This window comes from Halichoerus grypus, chromosome 3, assembly GCF_964656455.1.
Source record: "Halichoerus grypus chromosome 3, mHalGry1.hap1.1, whole genome shotgun sequence".
Taxonomy (NCBI): Eukaryota; Metazoa; Chordata; class Mammalia; order Carnivora; family Phocidae; genus Halichoerus; species Halichoerus grypus.
The window spans coordinates 15,022,695-15,044,921 of NC_135714.1; the positions used below are offsets into that span (position 1 = coordinate 15,022,695).

At 37.2% G+C, this 22,227-nt stretch overlaps 1 pseudogene; it reads right to left on the reverse strand.

Annotated features, from left to right (window-relative positions):
* Nucleotides 1-707: 707 nt before the first annotated feature.
* Nucleotides 708-1,935, reverse strand: LOC118530475 (putative ATP-dependent RNA helicase DDX10 pseudogene; annotated as a pseudogene).
* Nucleotides 1,936-22,227: the final 20,292 nt, after the last annotated feature.

Below are 22,227 nucleotides of genomic sequence, written 5' to 3' on the forward strand. Positions count from 1 at the left end.
ATCCTTTCCTATGCATAGGGCTTTTCCTACTCCCATCCCCCAACCTGCCTGGAAAAATTCTACTTATCCTTTAACACTCAGATTGGAGGTCACTCTCTCCAATACCTCTGCTGTGACCCCTTAAGGCTGGGTCATGTGTCTCTCTTCTGTATGCATTTCACTTACTAGTTTCCATAGCATGTTTTGTGTCTACCTTTACCATTAGACTGTGATGTCCTTTAGGGCATGGGCTATATCTCATAAATCGCTGTAACTCCAGCACCTAGCAAAGTTCCTGACACATGGCTAATAAACTTTTATTGCACAGGGAGTCTTCAAGCCATAAAATGATTCACAGGAGAATTAATGGAGAAGTAACATGGTCCTAGCACTCCTCTGGGAATCAATGCTCTGTGTGTTGCTGGCGAGGTCACTTAACCTTTCTGCGCCTCCATTCTCTCAGCTGAGAAGAGACCATCTATATTTTAAGGTTCTTCCCAGCTCTATATTTACTGTGAAATACAGACTCTTCATGCTGCATTTACGTTTTTGATTATAGAAATTTAACAACTCCCTTGAGATACTTTGCAGACACTACACACGGAGTTAAGAAGCTATTGTGAACTAAGTCATTTACACATGTAGGTTTCCCATGAAAGTAATGTAACTAAATGTAAATTGAATAAACCAATACATTTTTGTAACATATAATCTTTAACTTTGTATAATCATTTATACATGTAAATATATGAATTTTTCTTTATTACATTGTTTGCTTCTGCAACCATGGTCACTTTTCTCTTGACACTGGATGTGAGCTGCTTTCTTCCATAAAGCTTTATGCACTTTAAGGTCCAACCCAAAAGACACTGTGCCACTTCACCTTGAAGAAATCAGCTTCAGGTCTCTTCCTCTTCTTCCAAGAACAGCATGGGACCTTCCTTGATCTTCTGTGTCTCATCAATGTTAATGACAGATGGAGATTGACAAACTTTTGCTTTTCCCAGCTTCTCTTCCATTTCCTCCTCATCTACCTTCTATTCTTCCTCTTCATCACTAATACCACTAGCCAGTTCTGGACTCTGACCCTTCTGGTCCTTTCCCACTTTTCTGAAGTATGAACATTCTCTCATTGAAGTGAGCTCTAAATTATTCCACTTCATCATTGGTGAGGGAACAATTCTTGACACAATTACTTTATTATCTTAACTCATTAACAATTCTTTGGTGGGTTGTTTATGCATTTGCTGAAGAAATCTTACCTGTGGTACCACAGCAAGACCAGGAGACAGGCCATATTTGGGTATAGGTAACTTGCTCACATCAAATACTTATCCTTCATTAGATATGTTGAATGAATATAGGGGACAAAACATCTTTGAGCCTTTTCTTTTAAATCTTGATCTTGGTCTAAAAACAATTCTGATTTTTTTCTAAACACCTGTAAGTTTATCTGGATTAATTTTGATTTCCCTCACAGACAATGAGAGGCTGTTGAATCATCCCTTTTTCTTCTGAGAGAAACAAGATTAATAAAGCTTTGCCATCCTTTCTGTACCTGGCATCCCACCTCCCTGTGAATATGTGTGCTGGCATTCTTTGGACAATCAAACTGAAGAATCCAGTTCATAGCCAGGAAGTCTAGACCCTGGCTGTAAGGACAGTAGCAAAGAGCCCTGTCATTCTTTTGCCGAGGGATTCATTATAAACCCCCATTCTCATCATCTGCTGTTGTCAGACGTGGGGAGCAAGGATGGAAGAACCAGGATGTAGTTGGCAGAACACTTGATACGGATACTGAATCTCCTTACAACTGAAGAAAAAGACAATACTTTTCTTCTTGAGGTGTCTTCCCAAAGTGGAATATAACACATTTATTTTTTGCTGTAGCTCACAAACTATGCAGGTCTGTTCCAAAGTGACAGTGGTGCTGTATTTTTCTTTATCATGAACCCAGACATATATATGTGATTTTTAGTCAACAAGGTGTAAACCCCACTCAAATATCTTGAGTTTGTGTGTGTTTGTGTGTGTGTGTGTGTGTGTGTGTGTGTGTGTGTGGTGGACAGAGTGTGAATAGTTCTGATAAACTATGTACTAAAACCAAAGCATTATTTATTAAAACAACTTTTTTTAAATTAGAATTTACTGAGCATCAAGACTTTTATTATATTCAGTGGGCAGTCTAATCAGTAACAATTATATCAAAATTATCAATTAAATTGTATTTGCATGCCACTGAATAATTATTTCCTCAGTGTCCGGGGAACTTTTTTACTCATTTCTCTATGCTCCTGGTAGAATGTAAGTTCTGTAAATTCACTATTTGAGTTAAAATTTTGACCCTGCATTTCCTCCTTATGTGGCCTGAGGCAAGATATTTGGCTTTCCTGTAGCTTAGATTCCTCTTCTGTAAAATGGAGATAAATATTAGAGAAACTACACATAGATCAGGTTAGGTATACCACATGCATTACTACATGCAACATGAAAACAAAAATATGTAAAATTAAACAAATTAGAATAGCATGTAATACATAATATGCTTAAAATATTATCATAGTAGATGCTGCTAAATATATGGGGGATAAGATGAAGTTGAGAAGGTATATAGATAATAACAATGTAGTAGTTAAGCCATATATACAAAAAGTCTAATAAGAGGTAAAAAAAATAATGTCCTCATGGAGAGGTGAATTGTGTTATAAGGATTCAAATTTGAGATATATCACTGACATTTAAATTTTCCTAAAAATGCATTGTTGTTCAGTCAAAAAAAATATCCAAAATGTAATACATTGTGCTGCATGCTGAAAATAGAATGGGAAAAAACATATGGTTCATGTCCTTATGGTGCTTTCAGTAGAGAAGGTATACACTGAATAATTTTTTGCTTTTATGGAATTGAGAATAATAAAGTTTGATGTCCTATGTAAACACATAAAAAATAAATCCAATTTAATCTGTTTGGAAGCTAGGGAGGACGTTGTGGAGGAAGTAACTTTTTTGGCTGAAACCTAAAAAGTAAATAGTTACTGAGTACAGCAGGAAGTAGAAAGGAGAAGTAGTGGAAGGAAAAAAAAAACCCAAGTTTTTAAAAATCAGTAAGATTAACAAAAAAAAAAAAAAAAAGAAAGAAAGAAAGAAAGAAAGAAACCTGACCCCAAATCAGAAGTCTTTCCATGCTTTGGGGGATCATCCATACCACTGTGTCAGAAAATTATCATGAAGAGCTAATGCAATAAAACTTTATACATTGATAACAACATAAATATTTACATCAAACTTTATTTTTTCTTATTTTTTAATTTAAATTCAATTAGCCAACATATAGCATATCATTAGTTTCAGATGTAGTGTTCAACAATTCATCAGTTGCCTATACCATCCAGTGCTCATCACATCAAACTTTAAAAACTTCTTTTCTTACACATTGTCTCATTTAAATTTTACAGTTACTATGTGACTTGCATATGAATTTTTACATTTTACAAAAAAGGTGAGTAAAACTGATTGGCCTGTGCAAAGTCAAACAGCTGATTTTGCCAAAGGTCATGTGATCAAACTGTAGATACTGAGGATGATGCATTACAGAGATCTAGCTTCTTTGTACTGATCAGGGTTCAGTCTGCAAATTGAATGGCAGGGAGAGTTGCTCATTCAACAAGTTCCTGATACCTACCAAGCACAAGGCACTGGTTTAGGTGTTAAGGATAAAGCACTGAACAATACAAGGCACAGTCCTGTCTCTGTGGAGCTTATCTTCTAGAGGTGAGAGGCAGAAATTATACAAGATTAATGAACAAAATATGTAGTATGTTGGTGAGAGCCAGGGCTCAGAACAAAAATAATGTAGGTTCAAACTCAACATCCAAAGAACAAATAATCCAATCAAGAAATGGGCAGAAGACCTGAACAGACATTTTTCCAAAGAAGACATCCAAATGGCCAACTGACACATGAAAAAGTGCTCAACTTTGCTCGGCATCAGGGAAATCCAAATCAAAACCCCAATGAGATACCACCTCACACCAGTCAGAATGGCTAAAATTAACAAGTCAGGAAACGACAGATGTTGGTAAGGATGCAGAGAAAGGGGAACCCTCCTACACTGTTGGTGGGAATGCAAGCTGGTGCAGCCACTCTGGAAAACAGTATGGAGGTTCCTCAAAAAGTTGAAAATAGAGCTACCCTATGACCCAGAAATTGCACTACTGGGTATTTACCCCAAAGATACAAATGTAGTGATCAGAAGGGGTACGTGCACCCCAATGTTTGTAACAGCAATGTCCACAATAGCCAAACTATGGAAAGAGCCAAGATGTGCATCAACAGATGAATGGATAAAGAAGAAGTGGTATATATATATATACAATGAAATATTAGGCAGCCATCAAACAAAACAAAACAAAACAAAACAAAACGAAATCTTTCCATTTGCAGTGACGTGGATGGAACTAGAGGGTATTATGCTGAGCGAAATAAATCAATCAGAGAAAGACATGTATCATATGATCTCACTGATATGGGGAATCTTAATCTCAGGAAACAAACTGAGGGTTGCTGGAGTGGTGGGGGGTGGGAGGGATGGGGTGGCTGGGTGATTGACATTGGGGAGGGTATGGGCTATGGTGAGTGCTGTGAATTGTGTAAGACTGTTGAATCACAGACCTGTACCTCTGAAACAAATAATACATTATATGTTAAAAAAAAAAAAGAAGATAGGAGGAAGGGAAAAATGAAGGGGGGGAATCAGAGGGGGAGAAGAACCATGAGAGACTATGGGCTCTCAGAAACAAACTGAGCATTCTAGAAGGGAGGGGGTGGGGGTATGGGTTAGCCTGGTGATGGGTATTAAAGAGGGCACGTATTGAATGGAGCACTGGGTGGTATACGCAAACAATGAATCATGGAACACTACATCAAAAACTAATGATGTAAATGTATGGTGATTAACATAACATAATAAAATAAAATTTAAAAAAAAGAAAGAAAAAATAAAGTAGGAAAGAGGGATAAGGAGCACCATGTACAATTTTAGAGTGGTCAGAGAAATTCTCAGTGGAATGGTAATATTTGATTAAAGACCTGTGGGAGAGGAGGGATACATCCCCATGGAGATCTCAGAGAAGGGAGTTCCAAGTAAAGGCAATTGTAGTTCAAAGGCCGTAGACAGGTGTCTGGGACCAGGTGTATGTTTTTGAAACAACAAGGAGATCAGTGTGCTTAGAACAGAAGGAACAGGGGGAGAGTAACAAGAAGAGTAACAAGGGGCCAGAATTTATAAGGCTTCATAGGGCATTGTAAAGATTTTGGCTACTAGACTGAGGGAGATAAGCAGATTGCAGGGTTCAGAGCAAAAGAAGGATGATATCTGGTTTCTGTTATAAGAAAAATCACCTAGTTTATTGTATTGTAATGAGACTCTGTTGACAGAAAATCTAGAAATGTCAGGAAGCCATCAGAATAATCCATGAGAGTGGGTATGGTCAGTGAATAGGAGGTGGTAGAACATGATCAAATTCTGGATATCTTTTTAAGGTTAAGATGACAGGACTAGACTTAGGACCAAATGTGGGATATGCAAAGAAGAAAGGCATCAGTGAAAACCACAAGTCATATATCACGCTCATTCATTTTCCAGCTATCCTTGTGGATACGTGTTGCTGTTGTTCACTGCATTTTTATTGTTGCTTATCTGTTTGTTAGTTGTTTTTTCTGAGTGGTTTGAGAAAGAATAGAAAGAGTAAGAAGGGTGAGGGAAATTAGTTGGAACTGGGGGCAAGTTCAAAGAAACTGTAAGAACTATATTCCTAGTAGACTTGCAATAAAAATATTATCACAGAAGGCAGGGCCCCATTGCTTTTTTGGTTTTTCACCTGAAAAACAGTTCTGTTACACAGGTAGAAATGACAGAAAATGGCAGAATTGGGTTATATGTTCTATGGAATTTGGTTGATTATAACAAAATCAACAATAATTACCAACACAGCATTCTTGAAGCAATGATAACAGCTTGTCTATCCAAAACTCTCCTTTGGAATGTTTTTACTTTCAATACTATTTCACCTGGAGTAAAAATTGAAGTATTGTGCTTACACATAGAAAACCATGCTTACCGGTCTGCAATTTTTCTAAACGTATAAGTTGAATTGCTTTGAGAGTAAACACCTTGATGTGAGTACTTGGAAAGTGTACTTAAGGAGTAGCAGGGCAGATATTACTGCTGAACAATGACAAGTATGACATAGGTGCTAGACTTCACACTGAGGGGTCACTGCACACATTATTTCACAATGGCTGCCTCAGTAGATGAGCTGACATAACAACCCACTGCTGGTGCCATAAACAATTGCCAATTTCATTTTACAGGAGTCACATGGATGAGTTGAACTAGAAAAAATGATGATGATAGATGAAACTGAATATGTATGACTCATTCAGAGCTGCCTTATTAGTTCAGGAGAACTAGCATAGATTCAGCATTGGAGAGCCCAGGTTCAAACCCCAAGCCTCCCATTTATTAGCTAAATGACCTTGAGCAGACCACTAAGCTGGTTTCCTCACTTTAGAAAGGAGGAAACTAATGTAGACTTACTGGAGAACCATGTGAATCAAATGAGACAATGCATGTGTAAAAATGGTTAAAATACTATATAAATATTTGATGTTATCATTGAACAGGCTTTCCCTTTGAAAAATGGAAAGGGGGAGAATAGGAATGAGTTACCAATTGTTGAATACTCTCCTTGATTTCAGGGATTGCCCACATGCCACCCCATTTAATGTAAACAAAAACAGCATATCTCTATCTAACTAACTATCCATGCATTCAACAATTTTGTTGTACATCTTGTCCAATGTCATTGTGTATGTTAGAGTCAAAATCCAAATTTAGGTCTGTTTTTGCTCCCAAGCGTGCATAATTCCCGTTATACTAAGTCATTGCCTGTGAATTTTACATGGAGCCACACTGTGTCAGAAATGGAAGAAGTAATAGAAATCATCTAGTGGAATGGTTTTCAAATATTTAGTTGTAAAGTCCTATTGGGAAGCTCAATATTTGCTAGATGTAGGGCTGCCCTTGTTAAAGCAGATATGGGAACTCCAAAATTACTTCTCCACTTGGCCCCCCTTCACTTTTCCTCTTGGGATTGTTCATAACTTAGGGTTTGAAAAACACGAACTCAGCTCATTCTCCTCAGTTTCAAGACTGAAAAAACAGAGATTCATGGAGTCTAAATGATTTAACCAAGAGCACACAATCTTTTAATGGCAAAACAAGAACAAGGATCCCAGTTCTGTGGAACTTTAGTACCATATGCCCAATAGGCTTCCTACATTAGTCCTACAGTGTTGATATTTGAAGGGTCTGAATAAATGATATTCCTATTGCTCATCCAACTTCTGAACAAGTTAAGATATATATAAAGGATTTTGTCATATGGAGACAAAAATATCATTCACATAATTGATGGAGCTGTTGGAGAGCATGGCTCAGTGTGTGGTAACAAAAGACCTGAACTCTCATCAAGGAGGAACTTTTACCAATAAACTTACCACGGGGGACAAAAATGGACCAGAATACAAGCTTTTTGGAGACCGGACTCTAAAACTGAACTGATAGTGGGTTGAGCTCTGCCCACCTAACTTCTTCTCCCTAACTCACCAGGTTACCATCCTCCATGAGAATACAGGGGCAGTGAGAGTCTAGCACTATCTTAATTTAAGACCCTTGTTAGGAAGTGAAACATCAGGAGAATGGGCTTGTGACTCCACCTAAAGAAGGACCAGGACCAGAAATCTGAGGAGATTACATATAACAGCATATGGTTTTATTTTGTTTAAACTTCTGGTTTTAACTTCTGATTTGTTTGCTGTGCTATTAAATATTAACATTCTCATGAACATATCCAAGTGTTTGAGTACTTATCAAATTTATGAAGTTTTATATTTCCTGGTGGTTTCATAATTTATAGATGAACTTATTTCTGAAACTAAAAGTTATTGTAGTGAGATGTTATATAAGGCAAAACCAAATGTGGATAAATCTTGAAATAGTGTTTTTCTTTCTCATCCTGAACGAGCAGAGTCAGAGTGGTTGTCATATCTTTAAAACAGAAGACATCCCAAGGAGAGAGAGGAAATTGGAGTCTTAGAATCAGGAAGACCATGGAGGACTAATGAGAATCAGATAAGGAGCCTGTAGATAGATAGTAATTGAGAAAGGAAGCTTGGAGGTAAAGGGGGATTTGAAACATACATTCTCTAGGTAATATTAAAGCGTTATTGGAGATCTTCAGTAAAATTCCAGTACATCTTGAAACTATAATTAAAAGAAGATTACTAGTTGTGGCTTGAAAATATTTAAGTTAATTCAAAAACAGGTTGAGCATTTGGGAACATCAACTTAAAAAGTCTTCATTGAACAGTCAGTGACTGGGTGCCTGGGTGGCTCAGTCAGTTAAGCATCTACCTTCAGCTCAGGTCATGATCCCAGGATCCTGGGATTGAGCCCTGCACTGGGCTCCTTGCTCAGTGGGGAGCCTGCTTCTCTCTCTCCCTCTGCTTTCCACTTGCCCTGCTTGTGCTCTTTCTCTGTGTCAAATAAATAAATAAAATCTTAAAAAAAAAAAAGTCAATGCACTGTGGTTATTGTGAAGACCTTCTTACTAGGTAATTATAAGGTATGGTTTCAATAGCTAGGGGTTAAAAATAAAATTATAATGATTTTAATATGAAAATGAATATATATCTTCACTTTAACCCGTCCCCCCCCAAAAAGAGAAAATTGCATATTCCTTCTCATTATTTTCCCCTTTCCCCTGAATCTCAGTTCTATCACTAGGAGGCAGATCACTCTGGTGAAAAACCTGTTTCCACTAATGTTGCTGTTGTCACTACTCCAACTCATCCTGCAATTCTGAGCCTCAATATCACTTCTGCAAGGAGGTCTCCTATGATCTTAAAATAATAATGAGTTTCCCTGTTGTGTTTCTCATACCACCCTAAGATTCCTCCTGTTCCTTTTCATAGTAGGCCCAATGATTTTGTTCATTTGGTCAATCAAAAATGTTTATTGGGCATCTATCCCATGGCAGGCATGTTTCTAGGCTCTGGATATACAATTATGAATAAGACAGACTGGATTGCTGTCCTTGTGAAGCACACATTTTAGTGGGGATACACCACACCATAAAGGGTCTTAGTACTTCTTTGTTTTTCCTCCTGCTGTTTTCTAAACTTTTATAATAGTAGTTGATATTTTGTAGGTTCTCAATAGATAAATACTGAATAAATAATGAATAAACCAGAGGAAATTATGGAAAATAAATGAATGAATAAATATGTAAGATGTTGATAAATTCTCTGCAGAGAATTTATACCAAGTGAAAGAATTGATAGTGACTGACTTATCCTACATCAGTTGTTATGAAAGACCTCTCTGAGGTCTTGACATTGAAGCTGAGATCTGCAAAACAAAAAGAAGTCAATTTTATGTACTATTATCCAGAAACTATCATGTTATGAGAACGTCCAAGCAGTAGTGTGAGGCCTGGAGTTTGAGATACATCAAAGGAAGAGAAAGGGAGAGAGGGAGAGAAATAGAGAGAGCAGATGAGGGAAAGAAAGAGGGAGGAGGAGAGAGACTGAAAGAGGAGGGAGGGGGTCTGAGAAACAAACTGAAGGTTCTAGAGGGGAGAGTGGTGGGGGGATGGGTTAGCCTGGTGATGGGTATTAAAGAGGGCACGTACTGAATGGAGCACTGGGTGTTATACGCAAACAATGAATCATGGAACACTACATCAAAAACTAATGATGTAATGTATGGTGATTAACATAACATAATAATAAAAAAAAGGAGGGAGGGGTGGAGGGGGAGAAGAGAAGAGAAGGGAAGCAAGAGAGGAGGAGAGAGGCCTCAAGGTGAACTAAGACAGCTATGAGTGAAAAAGCCATTTGGAATTGGACCTTCTAGGCATAACTGTCACTATGTGGACTGGAGATGAATCATCTGAATTCCTTTCTCACAAAACTGAGGACAAAGGTAAAATGATAGTTTTATATCATTATGTCCTGGAGTTGTTCAGCAACAACAAATAATTGGAACATATGTCTTTCATGGCCACTGCAGCATCCACAGAACTCCTGTCCTGGCCCATATTAGGTGAGGGAAAAAATGGGCAAAGTGAGGAATCACATCACTCACTGCTTTTCAGATTCTCTGAGCTTCAGTGTCCTTATATGAAAAGTAAGGATGCTACATAATTTTCAGAGTGTTTGAGAAAATTAAATCATCTAATATATGTATGTGTTTAATACTGTGCTTGCACACTTTAATCATGGAAGTGATAGAAGTACTTTATTTCATTCAGTTTTATCCACAATGCCTAAAGCATCACCTATTATATAGAGTCCTCATTTCTATTTTTTTAACGAATGAGGGAATGCAAACATAAAGTAATCTATCAGGCACTGTTCAAGTCACAAGGACCACGAAGAATAACAAATTGCGTATGTTACAGTGGCTCTAGGTATGCTGTCAGCTCTGGTACAGTAAGTACTATAGTCATAATCTGTGCAAGGGACTAGAATAGCCAAGAAGGCAGCATTTGATTTGATCTGGACAAAGTCAAGGAATATTTTACTAATGAAAAGGCTTTTGTTCTATCTTAGAGCATGCTTAATTGACGATTATGAATACATCAAGTAAGCACATTTCTAAAAAAGGAAATTTTGCTTTTGAAGAAAGACAAGAATGAGACTGATAAATCACATATCAAGGGGCTTCTAAGGGACTTGACGATTGGGGTTGGGCATAGGATAATGTAGGAGAATGAGACAGTAATCAGTTGAGCAGAAATCAGATGATGAAGGGCTGCATATGTCACAACAATGAGTTTGACCTTCATTGTATAGGGAGTAAAGAGACAGTTACAAATTCTACTTAGGGATCTGGCATTCTCTGACTCTAGATCATTGTGAAGAATGGACTGGAATGCTTGAAATGAAGGCAGTCTAGCTAAGAGGCTGCTGTTATTACCAAGCAGAGAAAGTGAGTAGGGACAAATATGGAAAAATTAAATCGGGGTAATTTATAGGACCTAGTTGACTAATTATATATGGAAGTTGAGAAAAATAGTAGAGCCAAGGATGATTCATTTTGATTTGCATTACTAAGAACATAATGATACAATCAACAGAAATTTTTGTTTGGTGCAATTTTGGATGTTGTAGTAATCAGATATGGCCTTCCATAATACTACAAATAACTTCAAAATCTCAGTGACTAATGAAACCTATATTTTTCTTGCTTATATGACTACATGCTTGCACAGGATTGGCTTAGCTGGGCTGCAGGCTATGGGTAGAGCTCAGGCCTGTCCCACATGTCATTCATTCTTCTTGGACCAGATGCTACCTCGAGTATTACCTATGTCCTAGAAAATGCAGGAGCACAGGAGAATAAGCAGAAACATGCAGGACCTCTTAATGTATAGGTACTTAGCACACATGCTGCCATTTCCATCCACATTCCATTAATTAGCCAAAATAAGTAAAATGGCCAGTCCAATAACAACAGAGCAGCAACACATAACTCTGTTCATACCAGGAAGCACTACATAGTCATATGACAAAGGTCATGGATATACAATTCTAATATATGGAAGGGAGTGAGCAATTGGAAACAATGACAAATTGATCATGACAGTGAAGTTAGTACATCAAGTAAGAATATCCTTGAGTATAGCTAACGGGAGAAACACCAGAAATTTCCATACAGGGAATCTTTATTGCCACGAAGCTTCATTACTCTCACTTCATGGTACTTTGAAGTTATTACTTTATCAGGGTTTCTATACTAAGTTAGTTACTTTTTTACATCACATTTGATTAATTTTTAGACTACTGCACGTAAAGAAAGCTGCCATAATAAAAAATCAAGCCAATTCTCTCCAATACTGACAAGTAACGAACAATGGCAAGTGTAGACGAAAGGTTGTTCCTCAAGAATGAACCTTTTCCTTAACAAATCAATACCACTCAGGCTTCAGGGTGCTGCTGTTTTTCCTAACACCAAAATATGGACTCACAACCGCTCTCTTACTGTCTGCAAACAGGAACAGTACAATGAGGAAGGAGGTAGGTAACTTTGCTAAGGGTTCAGGAATGACAAATAGTAAATAGTCTAAGAAAATGTCAAGATAAGTTTAACTCCTCTTCACTTCATGATCCAGGCAGGGACCATTTTCCTTGGCTCCTAGACCACTCTCTACCCAGCAAAGGTGGTTATATAGGTCTACCTGGGAGTCCACCAAAATCAGTTGAAATTCATAGCCAAGAATAGGGCCCCAGAGATTTTTTGTCAAATGTTTGTGGTAGGTAGAATTAGGGCTTCCCAAAGATGATTATGTTCCAATCTCCAGAACTTCTAAATATGTTAGGTTACAAGGCAATGAGGAATTAAGGATATAAATGTAATTAGTTTTACTAATCAGCTGACTTAGAGAGATTATCCTGTATTACCTGGGCGGGCTTAATGTAATCACAAGATGGTCCTTCAAAATAGAAGAGGGACATCAGAGTCAGAAGGGGATTTGGAAATGCTGTCAGAAGAAGACATCAGAGTCAGAAAGGGATTTGGAAATGCTGAATTGCTGGCTTTGAAGTTGGAGGAAATGGACACAGACTAAGGAATGCAGCTGGTCTCTAGACATTGATGAAGGCAAGGATCATGTTATCCCTCAGAACCTTTGGAAGGAAAGCAGCTCTGCTGACACCTTGATTTTAATCCAGTGAGACCCATTTCAGATAGCTCACCTCTAGAACTATAAGACAATATATTTCTGTCTTTATAGGCCTCTAACTTTGTAATTTGTTACAGAAGCCATAAGAAATGAATGCAGCCTCTAAATCATTTGCTGATGACTGATAGCAGAAATGCCAAACCCCTTCAAAGAAAGAGCTCCGTCAACAGGGAATTAAATTTAGCCTATGGATAACCACACTAGAATGTGATAATTATCTCTCTGAAAAAGATACAGCCAAAAAACTAATTGGGTTTTTCTCCCTTTAAACAGTTTACCATTTATTCTTCCAGAATTCCCTTAAAAATACTAACAACTCTGATGATAAAGCAACAACAAAAGAGATATCCATTTATTGGCCAGGTCCTAGAAATATGGCTTCCTTCCTTTCTGGTAGGGAGATAGAATCTCCTAAGGGAAAATCCAATCTTCTTCGACTAAGGTACAATCTTAAATGGACCCTATGGCATTGTAAGCTACCCATAGGTATAAATAAATAGATAATAAAAATACATTATAAATAAATAAATAGATATGCTTCTTTGTATCACGGAGCTTTATGCATCATAGTAATCTCAATACTATCAAAATTCTTATCTCATTCCAATGTCAATGAGCTCGAATTGACTGCCATTTTATTTCTGACTCTTGAGTCTATCAGACATGTCTGGCATATAATTCCCTCTGCTGAAGTAATTGTTAACATTAAATGCTTGTCGAATTGACCCATAGCACTTCAAAATTTATAAAACAGTTCTGCGAGTGAGATTTTGCATACCAGGTCCTTTACAAAGATAGTTCAGGCATCATGGACAAGCCTAGGATAAATTGGTAATATTAACATATTCACCATATTAAATTACTGGGGCAATAAAGGAAAATTGCTAAAAGGAGAAAAATATCTGTGGGCACAGTTTTAAATAGGATGATTTATCCTAGAATATGTTCAAATTGATTGGCAATAGGAGTTCACATTGAATAAAAAGAGTTTACATTGAACATTTTGTTATTTTTAACTGTTTTTTTTCATTTTTATTCATTTTTTTGTGTGGTATTCTGGAATAACTTTCCACTAATATTTTTCCCTTTCTCTAGAACTATGAAATGTAAATGAATTTAATCAATATGCTCTGAGGACTAATTAGTTATATATATCTTCAGGACATTCAAAACTAAAAATACTACAATTAAAAAAGTGAAAATACTATAAGTGATATTCCAGGAGTGTTATTAGGGGAAATAAAAGCCATTTAAAACAAACAGACTTTTTGGCAGTTGAATACACATGGGTTTCATCTTATATTACTATTTGGTTTGACTAAGTTAAATTTTCCAAGTAAAATAATGATTTGGTTGATATAATGCCCCCCAAGTTCTCATTTGGTATTTCCAGTCCTCGAATGTTTCAGATCTATAATAGTTGCAGGACTCACAGTAAAATACTGGATGGCAAAAAGCAGGTAATAGTGGCCTGGGAAACACAGAGCAATTGGACTGGAATCTATGGATAATATTATTGTGGTTTACCAAATTACATAAAACAAATGCAATTAAATTATTTTAGATTAAACAAAAGCATTCCTGACTTCATAAGGCAGATGTTGCTTCACAGTCTATAAGTCTAGGACCCCCATACAATGAGGTAAAAGAGACATGTAACTATTTTGGAAAGAGAGATACTTACTCCCTGTGCTCATATACAACACATGAACAAAGCAATCAAAGGCTTCAGTAGCAGAGATACGTGCAGGTCTTTTCCTGGGGGTGCAGCTGGCTAGCACCCAGGGGCTCACAGTCTGTCACAGCAGGATGCAAACAGCGGGGGCTCAAGGAAGGAGGCCCCAGATTTAACCACATGGAGGCCATGATTTAGGAAAAGACGATCTGTAGATATTTGTGGTGAATGAGACCTGGAAATGTAATTAGAAGATGTGGGGCCACATCAGCTGCAAAAATGGCAGTAAAATGTGAAACGTAGTGATAGTAGTGCCGTTGGAGAGTACGCATGTTGGTATTCCTCTGATTTTGCTTAAAACATGTAAAGCCTGTCAGTAGATGGGCATTAGATGGAATGGTGTGTGTGTGTGTGTGTGTGTGTGTGTGTGTGTGTGTGTGATCATCTTGGCTCTTAGTAGTTTAGGCAGGTATTTTCACTTCTCTGAGTCCCATGAGAACACTGAAAACTAATTCTCAGAGTTGGATTTTGCCAGAATCTGGAAAGATTTTCTAATTATAGCAATGACCTAAGAAGCACAGCTGGTTTCCAATGCATATTTTGCCATCAGAAATGGAGTAAACCGACCGGGCTGAAGGGCGGAAGGAGACATGTTATTTCTCCTCCCCTTTCTGCCCTTTTCCCAGAGACTGAAGAACTGGGTAGATTTTCTGAGAAGCAATGAGTACAGCATTCTTCCTATCAGTACTTCTCATTCTAAGAATATTTACTGACTTCTATTTTTACAAAGATCAGGGTTGGAAGGAGAATTAAAGGAAGGAATCAACAGTGGCTCATTGCATCTTTGAAATGAGCATTTCCAGAAAAAAAAAATTAGTGAAGCAAAAACTGAAAGCATTCTGGAATTAGCGAAAGCTGTAGATTGCAGATTATAAAATTCATGTTTCTGTGTGTGCAGAATGAGAGAATGGGGGTAGAAAATGGCTCCACTTTTATTTAGCAAAACTTTCAGATAAATTTCTTCTTATTTTTCAGCTGTATTGAAATATAATAGACATAGAATAACTGTATACGTTTAAGGTGCATGCTGTGATGATTTGGTACATGTCGATATTGAGAAATGTTTGCAACAATGAAGTTATTTAACACATATTTCACCTCCCATAATTACCATCATTGTTGCTGTTATGGCGAGAACCTTTAAGATTTACTCTCATAGAGGGCGCCTGGGTGGCTCAGTTGGTTAAACAACTGCCTTCGGCTCAGGTCATGATCCTGGAGTCCCGGGATCGAGTCCCGCATCGGGCTCCCTGCTCAGCAGGGAGTCTGCTTCTCCCTCTCCCGCTCCCCGCTCTTGTGCTCTCTCTCTCTCAAATAAATAAATAAAATCTTTAAAAAAAAAAAAAAAAAAAAAAAAAAGATTTACTCTCATAGCAACTTCCAAGCATACAATACAATATTGTTAACTATAGTCACCATGCTGTGCATTAGATCCTCAGAAATGATTCCTTCGTTAACCTGATGTTTTTACATTTTGGCTAACAACTTATTTCCCCTGCCTCCCAGTTGTATTCTCTCTGCTTCTATGAATTTGGCTTTTTTTAGATTCCACATACAAGTGAGATCACTCAGTATTTGTCTTCGTCTGATTTATTTCGCTTAGCATAATGCCTTAAGTTTTATCCATGTTGCTACAAATGCCAGGATTTCCTTCTTTTTTTTTTTTTAATGGCTGATAGTATTCCATTATTTATATATACTACATGTTCTCTACCCATTCATCATTGGTGGACATTTAGGTTGTTTCCATGTCTTGTTTATTGTGAGTAATGCTTTGATGAACATGGGGGGAACTGGTGTCTTTTCAATAACCCGTTCTCATTTCCTTTGGATAAGTATCCAGAAGTGGGATTGCTGACTTATATTGCAGTTCTACTTTTGAGTTTCTGAGGAATCTCTATACTGTTTTCCATAGTAACCGTACTAATTTACATTCCCACCAACAGTGCACAAAGGTTTTCTTTCCTCCACAGCCTCGCCAACACTTTTGTCACTTGTCTTCCAACAAGTGTGAGGTGATATTTTATTGTGGTTTGATCTGCATTCTCAGGGACTAGGGACGTTAAGCACATGTACGTGTCCTTATTGGTCATTTGTATGTCTTCTTTGGAAAAATGTTTATTCAGGTACTTTACCCATTATTTTAATTCAATTACTTGCTTTTTGTCTAAGTAACATGAGTCTCTCATATATTTTAAATATTAATCCCTTGTCAATATATGAATTGCAAATATTTTCTCACTTTCCATAAGTTGCCTTGGCATTTTTTTTTTTGTGGCTTATGCTTTTGGTGTCATATACAAAAATTATTACCAAGACTGATATCAAGGAACTTTACCCCTATGTTTTCTTATATGAGTTTTATGGTTTCAGGTCTTACGTTTAAGACCTCAGTCCATTTCAAGTTAACTTTTCTGAGTGGTATAAGATAGGGGTCCAATTTCATTCTTTTCCATGTGAATAGTCAGTTTTCTCAATACCATTTATTAAAGAGACTATCTTTTCCCCATCGAGTATTCAAGCCTCCCTTGTCAAATATTAGTTGACAATATATGCATGGGTTTATTACTAGTTTCTCAATTCTGTTCCTTGGTCAATGTGTCTGCTTTTATGTCAGCATGCACTGTTCTGATTAATGTAGCTTGTAATATAGTTTAAAATGAGGATGTGTGATGTGTTCAGCTTTGTACTTCTTTCTCAGTTTTGTTGGTTATCCGGGGTCTTTTGAAATTCTATACAAATTTTAGAATAGTGTTTCCTATTTCTTGAAAAATGCCATTGGAATTTTGATAGGAATTACATGGAATCTATAGATGGCTTTGGCTATGATAAACATTTTAACCTTATTAATTCTTGTGACCCATGTACATAGAATATCTTTCTTAACTTCCTAAGTTTTTAACTTTCTATATCTTTTTTCCATTTACTTGTGTCTTCTTCAATGTCTTTCATCAATATCTTATACTTCCAGTGTATAAATCTTTTTTTTTTTTAAAGATTTTATTTATTTATTTGAGAGAGAGAGAATGAGAGAGACAGCACATGAGAGGGGGGAGGGTCAGAGGGAGAAGCAGACTCCCTGCCGAGCAGGGAGCCCGATGTGGGACTCGATCCAGGGACTCCAGGATCATGACCTGAGCCGAAGGCAGTCGCCTAACCAACTGAGCCACCCAGGCTCCCTCCAGTGTATAAATCTTTTACTTCTTTAGTAAAACATATTCTGAAGTATTTTATTGTTTTTGATGATATTGTAAATGTAATTATTTTCTTTATTTCTTTCTTAGATAGTTCATTATTAGTGTATAAAAATGCATCCAGGGGCGCCTGGGTGGCTCAGATGGTTAAGTGTCTGCCTTTGGCTCAGGTAATGATCCCAGGGTCCTGGGATGGAGCCCCACATCGGGCTCCTGGCTCAGCGGGGAGCTTGCTTCTCTCTCTCCCTCTGCTTCCCCCCCTTGCGCATGCTCTCTCTCTCTGTATCTCTCTGTCTCAAATGAATAAATAAAATCTTTAAAAAAATAATAAAAATAAAAATGCATCTGATTTTTTTTCTTGATTTTGTACACTGCAACTTTATTGCATTTAGCTATTTGTTCTAAACATTATGTGGTGGAGTCGTTAGCATTTTCTATGTGTGAGATCATATCATTTTTCCTTCCCCTTTCGTATGGTAAGTTTTGTTGTTAGTGTTTTGTTCCACTGTGTTGCTGATTCGCTCTCCCAGAACTATTTTTATTTATGGGTAGCTGTGTAATTGTTGATCTCTGTAGGGTCTGAAGCTGAGGGCTTCTACTCTGCTATCTTTGTGACGTCAGATGAATTTCTTCTTGATGATGGCTATAGGATTATGTTTGCAATTAAACTTTCCTGGAGGTGTAAATCTGAAAAGCAGATTCTACCTAAAAGGCCAATGGACAGTGACTAAAGCTGGTAAGTCCTATGCCATGTCTCCCATTATGCAGGGAAAGTGTTCTAAGATGTTAATGTGTCTCCAGATCACCTACGGATCCAGTAAAAGTACAGATCTTGGGGCAGAGCTGGAGGTAGTGCATTTCTAATAAGCTTCCAAGAACTTGTTGCTAGAGGCTATGCTTTGGGGCTGGTGAGCCACACCAAATTAGAAGGACTCTGTTTTAAGATGAATAAACAGGAAAACAGGGGGAGAGGCAGATATAACCAAAAATATTGTAGGATGAATTACATAATATATAAGAAACACCTTGCTTATTTCAGAAAAAAAAGAGATAGGAAGTTAACAATTTAGCAAGTTAGAAAATTAGAAAGGAAAGAAGGAAGTTAGGAGGATGAAAAGAAAAGAGGAATAGAGGGAAGAAAGGAAAGATAAAAGGAAAGTAAAGGGAAATGACATAAAAAAGGACCAAGGAAAAGTATAGTCTGGAAGAAACAAAAGAACAGATAACCCAAGGAAAATTGTGGTTTCTTAAAGAGTTTCGTATTAAAGATTAGATCTTGTTAAGACTCTAATCTCAAATACATACATACATAATTCACAGTGACATGTTAAAATGAGAAAATGAGTTGAAAATAGAGACTGCAAAACAGAAGAAATGAACATAAAAGTATTGTTACCCAACGAAGGTGTAGATTTGACATGGTAAGGGGTAGAACGGACACAACTGAAAATGAAAAAAAGCACAAGCAGTGTACTGAACCTGCCTGGATTGGAAACCCAACTCCACCTTAACTTGCCATGTGGTCCTGGTCCATCACCCAATCGCTGTGTCTCCCTTTTCCTTACCTGAATAATGACAACAAAAATAGCAACTTCTTAATTGGGTTTTGTACGAATTTCAAATAGAGATTCCTGGAGACATATTTAAAAGAGCAGCTGGGATATTCAATCAATTCCTGTCATTTCTTTGTTTGTAACTTTCAGTGGTTCTCATCTCCCTCAGAGTTCAGAGCAAATCCCCACAAATGACTGCCAAAGCCCTCTGAGATCCAGTCACTGCTAAACCTCTGGACTTCCCCCACTATAGACACTCTTGCTCTTTCTGCTTCAGCCACACTGCTCTCCTTGCATATTCTGACTCAAGGCACCTGACACAGGTTCTTCCCTCTGCCTAAAATGTGCTTCTCTTGTTATCCACATGGCTTCCTCGCTCATCTTCATGTCTTTACACAGAGCTTAGCTTTTCAACAACAGCCACTCCCTCTAAAATCACCATTGACCATATATTTCTAAATTTATAGTCCTTTCCATCTTTGTCCCAACAGCACTGTGCATCTCGTGTACCTTGATATATTAGCATAGTCATACACAGTGAGTTTCTACTTCTTTATCTTCTGCTTCCCTCCCACTAGAATGTAAGTTTTATGAGGTTGGGACTTTGGCTGTTTGGGTCACTGCTATATCTCTGCCACCTAAATAGTACCTGAGACTCAATAAATATTTGTTGAAATAATTTTATGCACGAGGTCCGTATTCATATTTAAAATGAGATGAGGCCAAATTTTGTGACCTATACATACACACACACACACACACACACAGTCATTTATTGATAACCTAACATATACCCCTCAATTTACTACATATTTGTTACACATTACTTTATTTAATGATAACAGCTAATCTGAGGTAGGGTTTACCAACTCCATTTTTCAGGGTTAGAAACTATGTCTCAGAAAAATTAAGTAATATGGATTGAGTCACAGGGATAACAATTCTTAGAACTGGTCTGGGTGAGTCCAGTCCATTCTGCTTATCCTCATGCCTTGCCAGATACATGTATTTGCACTTGGTCTAAAGATTAATTAATAAATCCACTATGACTCTATAAATTAGGTCATTCCAATTCAAACACATAATATGCACCCACTTAAAAATGAGCCTTGCTTAATTCTGGCATTGTGTTTGGTCACCAGGGCTTTTGACCTGAGACTGCATTGACTGGTTACAGCTCTACAAGCTTACTTTCATCAGAGATATGTAGACAAATTGCAAAAGGACAACAAAAAGTTGGCTTATTTTGCAATTGTTTAGATATCAAGTACTTGTTTTTTAAGAAAGGAGTAGGTTCTAAAACAGCAATTGGCATTGCCTCATGAATTATTTAAAAGTAATAGTTCAAAATAAAGGTAACAGTTCAAAAGAAAGACATTTAATAATTTTGATCTTTTTTTTTAGTCTATTAAAACTCCTGCAGTCTTCTCTCTGATTTGATTTTGGCCCTTGCTTACTGACATGACAGGTTTAATGATCACATGTCAGTATTCGAAGAGCCTCCTATTTAACAGAGGAGCACTGTTCCCTGGAATACTCCAGTCACCTCTCATCCACTGACCTTTCCCCTGGAAACATTCATCACCAGTGACACTGACTGATGAGCAGCATGATCTCCTGACCTCCAATTTATTCTGTTGATGGTCTTGACACTCTTCATAGTCTCTGAGGCTCCACACAGCTGCCTAATATCATCAGTGGATCTTTACTTCCCAGAAATACTTTCTATTTCCTCACTGTATGACGGTATTACTTTGCCTCCATCTAGCACAAACTGTCACTTTTTTTTTACTTATTGCTTTTCAAAATCTTCAGACTCTCTCCCACCCCCACTGACATTTCTAGGTCTCTCATTTAGTTACCTACGGTTTGTCCATCTTAGGGGGTCATTTTCCAAAGAAAGGGATACTTTTCCTGGTTGAATATCCTCATCAGTCGTGTGAGAAACTGTACATCAGCAATAAAGCGAAAACTCACCCTGATCAGATATCTCTCATCTTTAGATTACAATAGGTTACAATAACCGTTTTCATGACCTCACTTAATAATGACTACTACTATTAATTCCATGTCCCTTCCTTAAGAAGTTTCAATAATTCATGCTGCTGATATACTATTACTATTAATAGGAATAACTACCATTTATTGTTTTCTAGTTTTTCAAAAAAGAATTAAAGAAAAAGGGAACAAAATTAACATTAATATTTATAATAATAAAATATATTTCCCAAGCAGTTACCATGTGTTAGATATTATGGTTAGTAATAAGTGTTATCTCATTCAACCCTTCTATCAATCCTGTGAGGTAAATGATATTAACATTCTTATTGTGAAAACAAGCTAACTGAGACACAGTGAAGTTATGGGTAGGAAAATCACGTGCAGCAGGACACATGACTGGTCATAAGCAGAACCAAGACTTTATTAGAGGATTCACTAATTATTTCGGATTAGTAAGTTTCATCAACCAAATCTGGTTCAAAGAGGAAAGAATGATAATGACGATGATGATAAAAAATACTACTAATAAAAGTTGCTATCTCTTGTGCCAATGTTCTGTGTACTTTATATACAGATTCTTGCTTGCTTTAGTTCTCACAAGAAGGTAAGATAGTTACCTTCATGCCTATTTTTATAGATCAGGTGATTGAAAATTGGAGAGGTGATGTATTTTTCCTGAGACAATGGCAGTAATTCTAAGCAATTCTGTTTGCCAGCTGAGTGCTTGCTTTGGTGCTATGTGAATGTCCAGATCATGAATTATTACAATGAGAAAGACTTTTACTGACAGAAGCAGCTGATGTGCAGTTTGATCAAAGTCTCATTATAGGTAGGCATATAATTGCCTCATCTGCCCCTTAAATAGACTAGAAGGTTTTGACAGCAAGTGTTCTGTGTTATTTGAGATTCTTGTCTATACACTCTCAAGAAATAATTGTTGAATTAAATGGAATGAA